The sequence below is a fragment of the Schistocerca piceifrons genome, chromosome 5 (assembly GCF_021461385.2).
Source record: "Schistocerca piceifrons isolate TAMUIC-IGC-003096 chromosome 5, iqSchPice1.1, whole genome shotgun sequence".
Taxonomy (NCBI): Eukaryota; Metazoa; Arthropoda; class Insecta; order Orthoptera; family Acrididae; genus Schistocerca; species Schistocerca piceifrons.
Window position 1 is genome coordinate 505,726,700 of NC_060142.1, and position 13,394 is coordinate 505,740,093.

The 13,394-nt window shown below is 45.8% G+C and overlaps 1 pseudogene; it reads right to left on the reverse strand.

The window, feature by feature from the left end:
- Positions 1-10,134: 10,134 nt before the first annotated feature.
- On the reverse strand, positions 10,135-10,252 carry LOC124799865 (annotated as a pseudogene).
- Positions 10,253-13,394: the final 3,142 nt, after the last annotated feature.

Here is a 13,394-nt window from a genome sequence, read left to right on the forward strand (position 1 = left end):
TGTGCTGGTACTGCGAACGGCTGAAAGCAAGGGGAAACTGAAGCCGTAATTTCTCCCGAGGACATGCAGTTTTACTGTATGACATGCAGCTTTACTGTATGATTAAATGATGATGGCGTCCTCTTGGGTAAAATATTCCGGAGGTAAAATAGTCCCCCATTCGGATCTCCGGGCGGGGACTACTCAGGAGGACGTCGTTATCAGGAGAAAGAAAACTGGCATTCTACGGATCGGAGCGTGGAATGTCAGATCCCTTAATCGGGCAGGTAGGTTAGAAAATTTAAAAAGGGAAATGGATAGGTTAAAGTTAGATATAGTGGGAATTAGTGAAGTTCGGTGGCAGGAGGAACAAGACTTTTGGTCAGGTGATTACAGGGTTATAAATACAAAATCAAATAGAGGTAATGCAGGAGTAGGTTTAATAATGAATAAAAAAATAGGAGTGCGGGTTACCTACTACAAACAGCATAGTGAACGCATTATTGTGGCCAAGATAGACACAAAGCCCATGCCTACTACAGTAGTACAAGTTTATATGCCAACTAGCTCTGCAGATGATGAAGAAATTGATGAAATGTATGACGAGATAAAAGAAATTATTCAGGTAGTGAAGGGAGACGAAAATTTAATAGTCATGGGTGACTGGAATTCGTCAGTAGGAAAAGGGAGAGAAGGAAACATAGTAGGTGAATATGGATAGGGGGGAAGAAATGAAAGAGGAAGCCGCCTTGTAGAATTTTGCTCAGAGCATAACTTAATCATAGCTAACACTTGGTTCAAGAATCATGAAAGAAGGTTGTATACCTGGAAGAATCCTGGAGATACTAAAAGGTATCAGATAGATTACATAATGGTAAGACAGAGATTTAGGAACCAGGTTTTAAATTGTAAGACATTTCCAGGGGCAGATGTGGATTCTGACCACAATCTATTGGTTATGAACTGCAGATTGAAACTGAAGAAACTGCAAAAAGGCGGGAATTTAAGGAGATGGGACCTGGATAAACTGAAAGAACCAGAGGTTGTACAGAGTTTCAGGGAGAGCATAAGGGAACAATTGACAGGAATGGGGGAAAGAAATACAGTAGAAGAAGAATGGGTAGCTCTGAGGGATGAAGTCGTGAAGGCAGCAGAGGATCAAGTAGGTAAAAAGACGAGGGATAATAGAAATCCTTGGGTAACAGAAGAAATATTGAATTTAATTGATGAAAGGAGAAAATATAAAAATGCAGTAAATGAAGCAAGCAAAAAGGAATACAAACGTCTCAAAAATGAGATCGACAGGAAGTGCAAAATGGCTAAGCAGGGATGGCTAGAGGACAAATGTAAGGATGTAGAGGCTTGTCTCACTAGGGATAAGATAGATGCTGCCTACAGGAAAATTAAAGAGACCTTTGGAGAGAAGAGAACCACTTGTATGAATATCAAGAGCTCAGATGGCAACCCAGTTCTAAGCAAAGAAGGGAAGGCAGAAAGGTGGAAGGAGTATATAGAGGGTGTATACAAGGGCGATGTCCTTGAGGACAATATTATGGAAATGGAAGAGGATGTAGATGAAGATGAAATGGGAGATAAGATACTGCGTGAAGAGTTTGACAGAGCACTGAAAGACCTGAGTCGAAACAAGGCCCCGGGAGTAGACAACATTCCATCAGATCTACTGATGGCCTTGGGAGAACCAGTCATGACAAAACTCTACCATCTGGTGAGCAAGATGTATGAGACAGGCGAAATACCCACAGACTTCAAGAAGAATATAATAATTCCAATCCCAAAGAAAGCAGGTGTTGACAGATGTGAAAATTACCGAACTATCAGTTTAATAAGTCACAGCTGCAAAATACTAACGCGAATTCTTTACAGACGAATGGAAAAACTGATAGAAGCGGACCTCGGGAAAGATCAGTTTGGATTCCGTAGAAATGTTGGAACACGTGAGGCAATACTAACCTTACGACTTATCTTAGAAGAAAGATTAAGAAAAGGCAAACCTACGTTTCTAGCATTTGTAGACTTAGAGAAAGCTTTTGACAACGTTAACTGGAATACTCTCTTTCAAATTCTGAAGGTGGCAGGGGTAAAATACAGGGAGCGAAAGGGTATTTACAATTTGTACAGAAACCAGATGGCAGTTACAAGAGTCGAGGGGCATGAAAGGGAAGCAGTGGTTGGGAAAGGAGTGAGACAGGGTTGTAGCCTCTCCCCGATGTTATTTAATCTGTATATTGAACAAGCAGTAAAGGAAACAAAGGAAAAATTCGGAGTAGGTATTAAAATTCATGGAGAAGAAGTAAAAACTTTGAGGTTCGCCGATGACATTGTAATTCTGTCAGAGACAGCAAAGGACTTGGAAGAGCAGTTGAACGGAATCGACAGTGTCTTGAAAGGAGGATATAAGATGAACATCAACAAAAGCAAAACGAGGATAATGGAATGTAGTCAAATTAAATCGGGTGATGCTGAGGGGATTAGATTAGGAAATGAGACACTTAAAGTAGTAAAGGAGTTTTGCTATTTAGGGAGTAAAATAACTGATGATGGTCGAAGTAGAGAAGATATAAAATGTAGACTGGCAATGGCAAGGAAATCGTTTCTGAAGAAGAGAAATTTGTTAACATCGAGTATAGATTTAAGTGTCCGGAAGTCGTTTCTTAAAGTATTTGTATGGAGTGTAGCCATGTATGGAAGTGAAACATGGACGATAACCAGTTTGGACAAGAAGAGAATAGAAGCTTTCGAAATGTGGTGCTACAGAAGAATGCTGAAGATAAGGTGGGTAGATCACGTAACTAATGAGGAGGTATTGAATAGGATTGGGGAGAAGAGAAGTTTGTGGCACAACTTGACTAGAAGAAGGGATCGGTTGGTAGGACATGTTTTGAGGCATCAAGGGATCACAAATTTAGCATTGGAGGGCAGCGTGGAGGGTAAAAATCGTAGAGGGAGACCAAGAGATGAATACACTAAGCAGATTCAGAAGGATGTATGTTGCAGTAGGTACTGGGAGATGAAGAAGCTTGCACAGGATAGAGTAGCATGGAGAGCTGCATCAAACCAGTCTCAGGACTGAAGACCACAACAACAACAACAATGCACGACCGCATGTTGCAGGTGCTGTTCGGGCCTTTCTGGATACAGAAAATGTTCGACTGCTGCCCTTGCCAGCCCATTCTCCAGATCTCTCACCAATTGAAAACGTCTGGTCAATGGTGGCCGAGCAACTGGCTCGTCACAATATGCCGGTCACTACTCTTGATGAACTGTGGTATCGTGTTGAAGCTGCATAGGCAACTGTACCTGTACACGCCATCCAAGCTCTGTTTCACTCAATGCCCAGGCGTATCAAGGCCGTTATTACGGCCAGAGGTGGTTGTTCTGGGTACTGATATCTCAGGATCTATGCACCCAAATTGCGTGAAAATGCCGGCCGAAGTGGCCGAGCGGTTCTGGGCGCTACATTGTGGAACCGCGCGACCGCTACGGTCGCAGGTTCGAATCCTGCCTCGGGCATGGATGTGTGTGATGTCCGTAGGTTAGTTAGGTTTAAGTAGTTCTAAGTTCTAGGGGACTGATGACCTCAGAAGTTAAGTCCCATAGTGCTCAGAGCCTTTAACCATTTTTTTGCGTGAAAATGTAATCACATGTCAGTTCTAGTATAATATATTTTTCCAATGAATAGACGTTTTCATCTGCATTTCTTCTTGGTGTAACAATTTTAAAGGCCAGTAATGTAATAATAATAATTAAAAAAAAGGCCAGCTACGTAAAAGCTCAAGTGAAATTTGCAGTTTAAATCTTAAGGCCAGTTTGGAAAAATATAACATGCTTATAATAATAATTATAATAATAACAAGATAAGGGCCAGCTACGTAAAAGCACAAGTGAAATTTACAATTTAAATCTTAAGGCCGCAGTTTGAGAAATATGACTACAAGGTTAGACTTTTGAGACTACCGTAGTCAAACGAAGCCACACTTAATACTCATCTTGTGTAGATGACGGCGTTGCATGGACGCATGAGATGTCTTGAGATGATAATTTAGGAAAAAAAAAAAACAGTCGAATGGCGATTTGGGGAGATCGGTCAGGGTGAAGCAGACGAACCAGGTTGCGAGCAACGTGAAGCGGCAGTCCATACAACCCGATGAATTGCGATGTCACTAACCAACGGACGGCCACAAAGTTGCCCCTTTACACAGCCGGAGGCCCGCACTGACTGGCGGACGCGAGGAAGGCAGACCCCACCAACCGACCGACACCCCCCACACACCACTCGTCCGAGAGCCAATTTCCTGTGTCGGACGGATGCGGCTTTTGCTGACCAACTTGGCTCATACAGCCCAACTCAGCTCTCACATAGGAACCCGATGTCACGAACAACTCAGCTGTAAAAAAATTACAACGAAATCCAGACCATTAGCTGCTTAGAGGCGTTGATAAATATCAACGGTGACAGTTGAAAATGTGTACACCGATCAGAACTCAAACCCGGGATCTCCCACTTACATGGCAGACGCTCTATCCGAGTGAGCCATCGACCACAGAGAGTGTGACTGCAGGGACTTATCTCTGGCACGCTTATGCGAGACGCACATTTCCAACTTACTGTCCACACACTACATTTGTAGTGCCCCTACCCACTATACTCATCACCCGCGGCAGTCAATCTAACGATTCCCGTAAGAGTTTGAGCAATGTGAGTGTATCCACACTGAAGAAGATCATTGGCCGGTAAGCCTTACCTGTATGAAGATAGTATTTGTTCTTTCGGACATGTCCGAAAAAACGGATACCATCTTCATACATTCATATTCAGCTCTAACGTGCAACTACGCTGTCTCAGGCCAACTATCTTCCCACCCAGAGACACACCACACGGCCAGCACTTCCTTCTCGGCCGACTTCGACCAAAGATGCTTACTGAACAAATAGTAAATCGATAGCAATTTCGAGCCAGTGGCGCCAGACAAGACCCAAGCGAAGTAAAATATGACTCCATGGCTCAGTCTTGATTTAGCTGTGGTGGTTTCTTCGGATTTCCAATTCACAGTCGCAGCACCAAAAGTCGACTTGACAGCAATGGAACGGTTGAAATGCCCCTGATGGATTTGTTGCTCAGGTGACATCCAATGACCAGTTCAGATCTCCTGCGCGACCCATTCTGCCATTACTGTTTCTCTACTGGCAACACAACACTCACCGCCTCCTTTTATAGTGACGGGCCAGCCTCTCGTGACATATTGTGCTCAATTCTGCATTATGTAGCAGTTTCGAGGTACTTTGGTTCAGACTGTATTCTTAAGATACAAGACGCACCCTTCGCTAAGGGAAGGAGACATTGTGCGCAAGAAGAAAACTCTTCCGTGTTAATCGTTTGAACAACTCCTCTGGTGTGTTCCAACCAAGATGTGGTAACGCTCCATTAATTAAAACTTCCCGTCTAAGAGGATATGGTCGAACAGAAGATATTCTTCCTCCTGACGTTTCGGACAACATCTTCTCGTAAGATGTTGCCCGCAGTTGGCAACGAAATGTCAGGTGGAAGAATTTATTCTGTTCGACCACAGCCTCTTAGCTCGGAAGTTTTAATTACTGAAGAAACCGGCCGAGAAAGCCTACACATTATGATTTGTCGTAACACTTTATTTGCGTAATCATTTATAACAACAGAAAGCAACACTACGATGCACGAACACCTACTGCACTATCCAGCCAGAAGCCTGAATAACAAGTTTGCCGCTCGGATCACTACTGTACGGGTAGCAAGAGAGTCAATGAGGTTCTTGAACATACAGACTGGGATGTGGAGCCATACAGACCTGTATATTCTCGATTAAGTTTAAATCTGAGGATTTTGGCGACGAGGGAAGTACGGTAAACTCATACTGCTTCGTTTCGAACCACGCACGTACACTGCGAGCTGCGTAACCCATTGCATTGTCCTGCTGGAAGCTGCCTTTATACTGAGGAAAAACGTGCTGCATGTGAGGGTGGACATGGTCCCTTAGGATAGTGCATATTTATGTTGACTCATTGAGCCTTCCAGAATGACGAGATTACCCAGGGAACACCACGGCAACATTCCCCCCACTATAACACTCCCATCTTTCGGCCTGGAGGCTTCCAGCTATTGTTGCAGTGTGTTTGCTTTCAGACGTTTCACGCGGTACACGCGAACGACCGTCTGTCTGATGACCATACTAGTAAAACGTGATTTATCTGAAAAGGCTATCTGTCACCACTCAGTGGACGCTCAGCAAATGCAGTCAATATGAGTGCATGAATCAGGCGCCTGCTGGGGTAGCTCATACTCCGCATCCTTCACCGAACTGCCGTTGGTTCATCTGGGTGGTCAATTCCCCAACAGCTGCACGTCTATTCGCTCTTAGACATCTCCGCACACATCGTTCGCACTTGTCACCTACAGCCCGTGGTGCACCATAACTGCCTCGGCACTGTGTACGGTAGACCCATTTTTCCATGCGCGGCATACTTTAGTGATGGCGGCACGCGAACTATTTACAAACGTAACCATTTCGGAAATGTTTCCACCCTTGGCCTGAAAGCCAATGATCATTGAGCCGTGGCTGGCTCATGCTATGCGCTGGATTAAACCTTCGTTGCGATTCTGTGTTTAGTCTCCCAGGGCTATCGCGATTATGCTGTTATCCTCTCCTTCCGTGGGTGGCAGCAGCGGTGTGTATCAATATCCGCAACTTGGACTATCTTTGACCTGGCGCTTGTAGTTTCCAGCTGTGCGGTGTGCGACCAGTCGGTCGGTTTGCGTGGAGCAGCGAGGAATTCTCTGTGGGACGTAGTTTGGCCGGGGCCCGCTGGTGGTCTCTACGCGGCGTCCGAGTGTGTGGCGCTGTTCCCATTGCTACGAGGTTCGTGGCTCACCGACCCTGAACACGAAAGTTGAGTTTGATTTAATCTACCAGCAAGCCAAGACTGTTCACATTGTGTCATTTGGAGTTCGTTGTCGGCTGCTGGGATATTCTCGCGAGCAACAATGTGGTTTTCAAGCTGGAAAATTCTAGACACCCTCTGGAGGAGTTTCACTGTATTTTGTTATTTGAATTGAAGTGCACCAGCTTCTTCTGCTTTGTGGCCGTTAACGTTCCGGTCATCTGTCCTGGCCATTGACGTAAATTTCAGGCAGTGTAGTTTCCTAATCGTATTTTTGCTGTCCAGCGCGGTATGTAGTTTGACAGCTCCATGTATGATTGGTTATGTGCGCCAACATCTTCTACATCGTTCCGTTGAACTCTCTGTTGTGCCCTGGTCGGGTGAAGTGGAAGTTATCTTGTCGATGGGTCCATTGACTGTCAGTCGGTTGGGTTGTCGTTGGATCGTGAATGGTTGGCCCGACTGCCTGTCTCACCTAAGTGAGCGTTAGTGTTGGAATTCCAGGTCGACCCTCGAACATCTGAGTGCCCTTGGGTTTACTGCTTTTTTTATTGTTCTTGTTGTTTGTACTTGTATAGCTTCTATCCGATTTTTTAAAAAATTAAGATTGTTTTTCCCTTAAGGCGTAACATTCTTTAGGCCTTCAGCCTATTTTAAAAACTGTTTCACGTAAGGCGTTTGGTATTTAAAAAAATTAATGTTATGGGGTTTTAAGTGTTAGGCCTTCAGCCGATTTGAATTTAACTTGTTTGATCTTGAAGTGTCTCATTCTTTGGGACTTCAGCCTAACTAAAGAACAATTTCAGAGAACATCCCAGAAATACAGAATGTCCATCGATGAGGGCGTGGGCTGCAACACTCTTCACCGGAATACGATTCTTTTTGTCTCCTGATGTTGTAGTAAGTTCAATGTTTTCTATATTTTTGTAAACTGTTGTGCGACAACGACGTCGAAATCTCCTGTATGGCATGCTCGCGGCGTTCAATGCAGTTACCTGTGCAGCAGCAAGACACAGACTGAGCGTAGCGCGAGAGCGCGCTCGCTTATTTACTGTGCGTGGACTTAGCGTTTTCACAGTGGCCAGCGGGAGCGTTATCCCGGACGCGCACACTGGGTGTTTTAGGTGTGCGCGTCCCGCTGGCGTCTTTTAAATTTCGGGTTTGGTTGAGTTTTGCCTAATTAAGAACTGTTTTACATAAGGCCTTTGTTTTTTTTTAAATTAATGTTGTTTGTCCTTAAGTGTTGGGCTTTCAGCCGATTTTGAATTCAAATTGTTTGCTCTGAAAATCTCAGATTCTTTGGGCCTTCAGTCTAAAATCAGAACTGTTGTAAGATAAGGCTTGCCTTTTAAATTTCTGATTATGGTTGCGTTTTAAGTTATTGGCCTTCAGCCATTTTTAAATTAAAGTGGCCTTCAGCCGGTAATTAAGTCCCAAAGATTAAAGCTGTGTGTTTAAAAAAATTGTTTTATGGGCTATTGTAATGTTCGATCAAATAATAAAGTTGTATGTTCGAGTGTAACTGACAGCACCTTATTTTGGCCCCTTTTCCACAATTTAAACTACCTGTCCTGTCCTGCGGGTTTAGAAGGGCGTCTCTATCATTCCATTTCTGACGTCAGATGAACCGCTTAGTTTCCGCGATACGACAACAACTGCACTGTTGTTTGCGACCCCCCAACACGCTTTGTACACCCACCACTGCTAGTGCTGCCGGCTCCCGTCTGTGAGTGGTTATTGCTCTTTGATGTCGAACATAGGTGGTGGTCACATTAATGTGAGTCAGCTGTGTATCATAACATAACTGAATCAATGCACAAACTCCAACCATTACACTGATGGAGTAAGAAAGATAGTATCCCGATAATCTGTCTCAGTTTTTGGGTGAAAGATAACGAGCAGGATTTGAAGAAAAGCTGAAATGGACCGCGAGAAATTGCAATATGACTATATTAATTCAATGTCTAATTTCGACTGTATTGTCTTCGGGTTGACCTAATGAAGTCATACTGGCTTTCTTGAGAGAACCATAGTCATAAAGTGCCATGAAGCATTAAGCATTCTGCAAAGACATTGCGAATGTACCAGTAGAACTCGCTTACTCCAATGATGATACGAAGCAGGTGTAATATACTATACGCAGGTTCAATAGTACAAAATCAATGTATATTTGTACGCCACAATGTATTCATCAGTGTATACGCTGTTTAATAACATACAGCTACAGCCATGTTCCCAAAGCTAGGCGTATAGTTGCACTGTTTTGATCTTTTTCCTGGCGTCCCGAGCGGGGTAGCCGCGTGGTCTAGGGGGCCTTGCTACGGTTTGCGCGACTCCCCCCGTCGGAGGTTCGAGACCTCCCTCGAGCATGGGTGTGTGTGTTCCCTTAGCGTAAGTTAGTTTAAGTTAGATTAAGTACTGTGTAAGCCTAGGGACCGATGACCTCAGCAGTTTGGTCCCATAGGAACTTGCTACAAATTTCCTGTTTCCTGGCGTTATCCTATATCTCCACAGGGTTAATCTTGATTTGGCAATGCTAAAGACGTAGACGGTAACCGGATGCCCTTGCTATCATCATTCCTTCTCCCCCAGGACGGAATTTGTGAACCCTGTCTGTCTGCGTCTAGTGTTCTCGCATGCGAATGTGTGAGAACGTTTTCAAAGGCACGTCACAGTTTCTGCAAATTGAATTCATAGCGCTGCGCATTGATTGTGGTTCCATGCTCGAGGAACTCGAAGACCTTACCGGAATCTCAGTGAACAGCTTTGGCTTTCTTCGGCGAGGGAGATGTGGGATTCTTCCACTATTGCCTTTGCCATTTGCTCTCGTGCTGCAGGAATGCTATCGGATGGAATCATACTTTTGCGCTATAACGCCTGTCCCCACACTGCCAACCGGACGAAACACGGCAACATCCTCTGTGCAGGCCGGCTCTTTCACCGCGTGATTTTCACATCCTTAGCCACCTGAAGACAGACATGCATGGATGTCGGTTTCTGTCGTACTAAAACTAAACTCCGTCCGGACAGGCCCTGGAAGACCCAACGGCACTGACAGGACACAATGTCATCCTCGGCCCACAGGCGTCATGGATGCGGAGATGGAGGGGCATGTGGTCAGCACACCGTTCTCCCGGCCGTAAGTCAGTTTTCCGAGACCGTAGCCGCTATTTCTCAGTCAAGTACCTCCTCAGTTTGCCACAGAAGGGCTGAGTGCACCACACTAGCGAACAGCGCTCGGCAGACCGGATGGTCACCCATCCAAGTGCTAGCCCAGCCCGACAGCGCTTAACTTCGGTGATCTGACGGGAACCGGTATTACCAACGCGGCAAGGCCGTTGGCTTTCTGTCGTACGAGGAAGTGCAAAGGTGGGTGCGGTAGTGGATCCGTCAGTGGCCGACCGCGTTCTGCGAAACAGTAAATGATCGTCTCGTGTCCCACTGCCTTAACGCGTGTGGCGACGGCTTTCGAGTAGCACCATTCCATCATCCCGTTGCGGCGGGTGTTCCGTTTTCATTTGACTGCCCCTCATATTTCCAGCGACTACCAGACTCTGGCTCCGTTGCTCCAACAACGGCAGATATTTGCAATTTCGTTTTTGCAATGTGTAACTGGAGTCAGCCCAGGAAAATACTGCTTGCCAAGTCTATCATGCGACGCCTAGCGCCGATGAAAACCTTCGGTTTAGTTCCCACCACAAACAAAATAATTTTCAAAGAGGAATTTTACATGCCTATTCGACACAGTGGTCCCAGAATTAGTGCGATATTCGTTTTATCGATGTGTATTTACAGGGAGAGTAAGACACTTCAGCAGCGACAGCACCGTCTTGGCGCCCGCTGTGACTAATGAAAGAATCCGAGATCAGTGGCGACCTATCTTTTTAATGACAATTTTCATGAGTCCGTCCCTCCAGATCATCAGTGTCGTAATTGCGTCGCTTGTGTGCCGAAGCTGAGTGACGAAGACACGTGGTAGCAGCACGGGTAACAGTACCGGTACGATTATCGAAATGGCGACATAAGCATAATATTTCCGACTGCGACAACATTGTTGGTGTTCTGGAAGTCAGAGGTACGTGTGAACAGTAACGGAACTACTGGGAGACTGCACGCGCTCTTGAGTCGTGTTTATTGATTGAGGTGCGGCCCCGAGGCGCGAATACAGGTTTAATTATGGCGAATATTGAATATCAAAGTGGAAAGAAAAAGTGCGTTAGTTATTAAATATGGAATTCCGCGAAGTGAACGTGTATAGAGTCGCGAGTTCTGAACATTTTTCGATCACGGAGTGTAATGTGAATATCAATGAACCCTTGCGCGATCGATAAGTCACGCCACCGTTTCTATTTGAACTTATTTGTCTTAGGAGGGCGTGCTCCCTGCCGCCGTTGGATAAGCAGCTGCAGCAGCAAGTCGTATACTCCTAGCTCACTCATTTGTTACATAGTTTAATTCTTAATTTCTTTGCGTGTTTTTGGTACTTGCATTGTTTAATTCATAAATTTCGAGCGTATTATAGTATTTGAGAGTTGTAGCATCGCGTTTTAGTACCTGAATAGTGTAAATTCGCGTAGTCGTTTGTCTACTGTTTTGTTTTGAACGGCCAGTGTCGGTTGGTCGCAGTCAGTGTGCTCCCTGCCGCCGTTGGATAAGCAGCTGAGCAGCAAGTCGTTTACTCCTAGCTCACTCATTTGTTACATAGTTTAATTCTTAATTTCTTTGCGTGTTTTTGGTTCTTGCATTGTTTAATTCATAAATTTCGGGCGTATTATAGTATTTGAGAGTGTAGCATCGTGTTTTAGTACCTGAATAGTGTAATTTCGCTTAGTCTCCTTCCGCCGCCGAGCAGTGTCAGCAGTGCGCAAGTAGCAGCATTACTGCATTTACTAGGCAATCTTGTATTTTAATAACCGTTTAAATTTTGTCGACTTGTTTGCGCTCTCTGTAGATTAGTTCAGACGTTCTTAGCAAAACAGTTCTTAGCATGGATAGGGACTGCAACTGCTGTGTTCGGATGCAGGCTGAGTTGGCATCCCTTCGCTCCCAGCTTCAGGCAGTGTTGGCTTCGGTCACACAGCTTGAGGCTGTTGCCAATGGGCATCACTGTGGGGGTCGGGATGGGGGTTTGTCGGGGACGGCCAGCTCGTCCCACGCATCCCCTGATCGGACTACGACTGTGGTTGCCCGGGATACTGCCCGCATTGAGGCTGATCCCTCACCTGTGGTAGAGTGGGAGGTCGTTTCAAGGTGTGGCAGGGGGCGAAAGACATTCCGGAGGGCTGAACGGAAAGCCTCTCCAGTTTGTCTGACGAACCGGTTTCAGGCTCTGTCTCAGGCTGATACTGATCTTCGGCCTGACATGGCTGCTTGTCCTGTTCCAGAGGTTGCCCCTCAGTCTGCAAGATCCGGGCAGTCGCAGAGGGTGGGCTTACTGGTAGTTGGGAGCTCCAACGTCAGGCGCGTAATGGGGCCCCTTAGGGAAATGGCAGCAAGAGAGGGGAAGAAAACCAATGTGCACTCCGTGTGCATACCGGGGGGAGTCATTCCAGATGTGGAAAGGGTCCTTCCGGATGCCATGAAGGGTACAGGGTGCACCCATCTGCAGGTGGTCGCTCATGTCGGCACCAATGATGTGTGTCGCTATGGATCGGAGGAAATCCTCTCTGGCTTCCGGCGGCTATCTGATTTGGTGAAGACTGCCAGTCTCGCTACCGGGATGAAAGCAGAGCTCACCATCTGCAGCATCGTCGACAGGACTGACTGCGGACCTTTGGTACAGAGCCGAGTGGAGGGTCTGAATCAGAGGCTGAGACGGTTCTGCGACCGTGTGGGCTGCAGATTCCTCGACTTGCGCCATAGGGTGGTGGGGTTTCGGGTTCCGCTGGATAGGTCAGGAGTCCACTACACGCAACAAGCGGCTACACGGGTAGCAGGGGTTGTGTGGCGTGGGCTGGGCGGTTTTTTAGGTTAGATGGCCTTGGGCAAGTACAGAAAGGGCAACAGCCTCAACGGGTGCGGGGCAAAGTCAGGACATGCGGGGAACAAGCAGCAATCGGTATTCTAATTGTCAACTGTCGAAGCTGCGTTGGTAAAGTACCGGAACTTCAAGCGCTGATAGAAAGCACCGAAGCTGAAATCGTTATAGGTACAGAAAGCTGGCTTAAGCCAGAGATAAATTCTGCCGAAATTTTTACAAAGGTACAGACGGTGTTTAGAAAGGATAGATTGCATGCAACCGGTGGTGGAGTGTTCATCGCTGTTAGTAGTAGTTTATCCTGTAGTGAAGTAGAAGTGGATAGTTCCTGTGAATTATTATGGGTGGAGGTTACACTAAACAACCGAACTTGGTTAATAATTGGCTCCTTTTACCGACCTCCCGACTCAGCAGCATTAGTGGCAGAACAACTGAGAGAAAATTTGGAATACATTTCACATAAATTTTCTCAGCATGTTATAGTCTTAGGTGGAGATTTCAATTTACC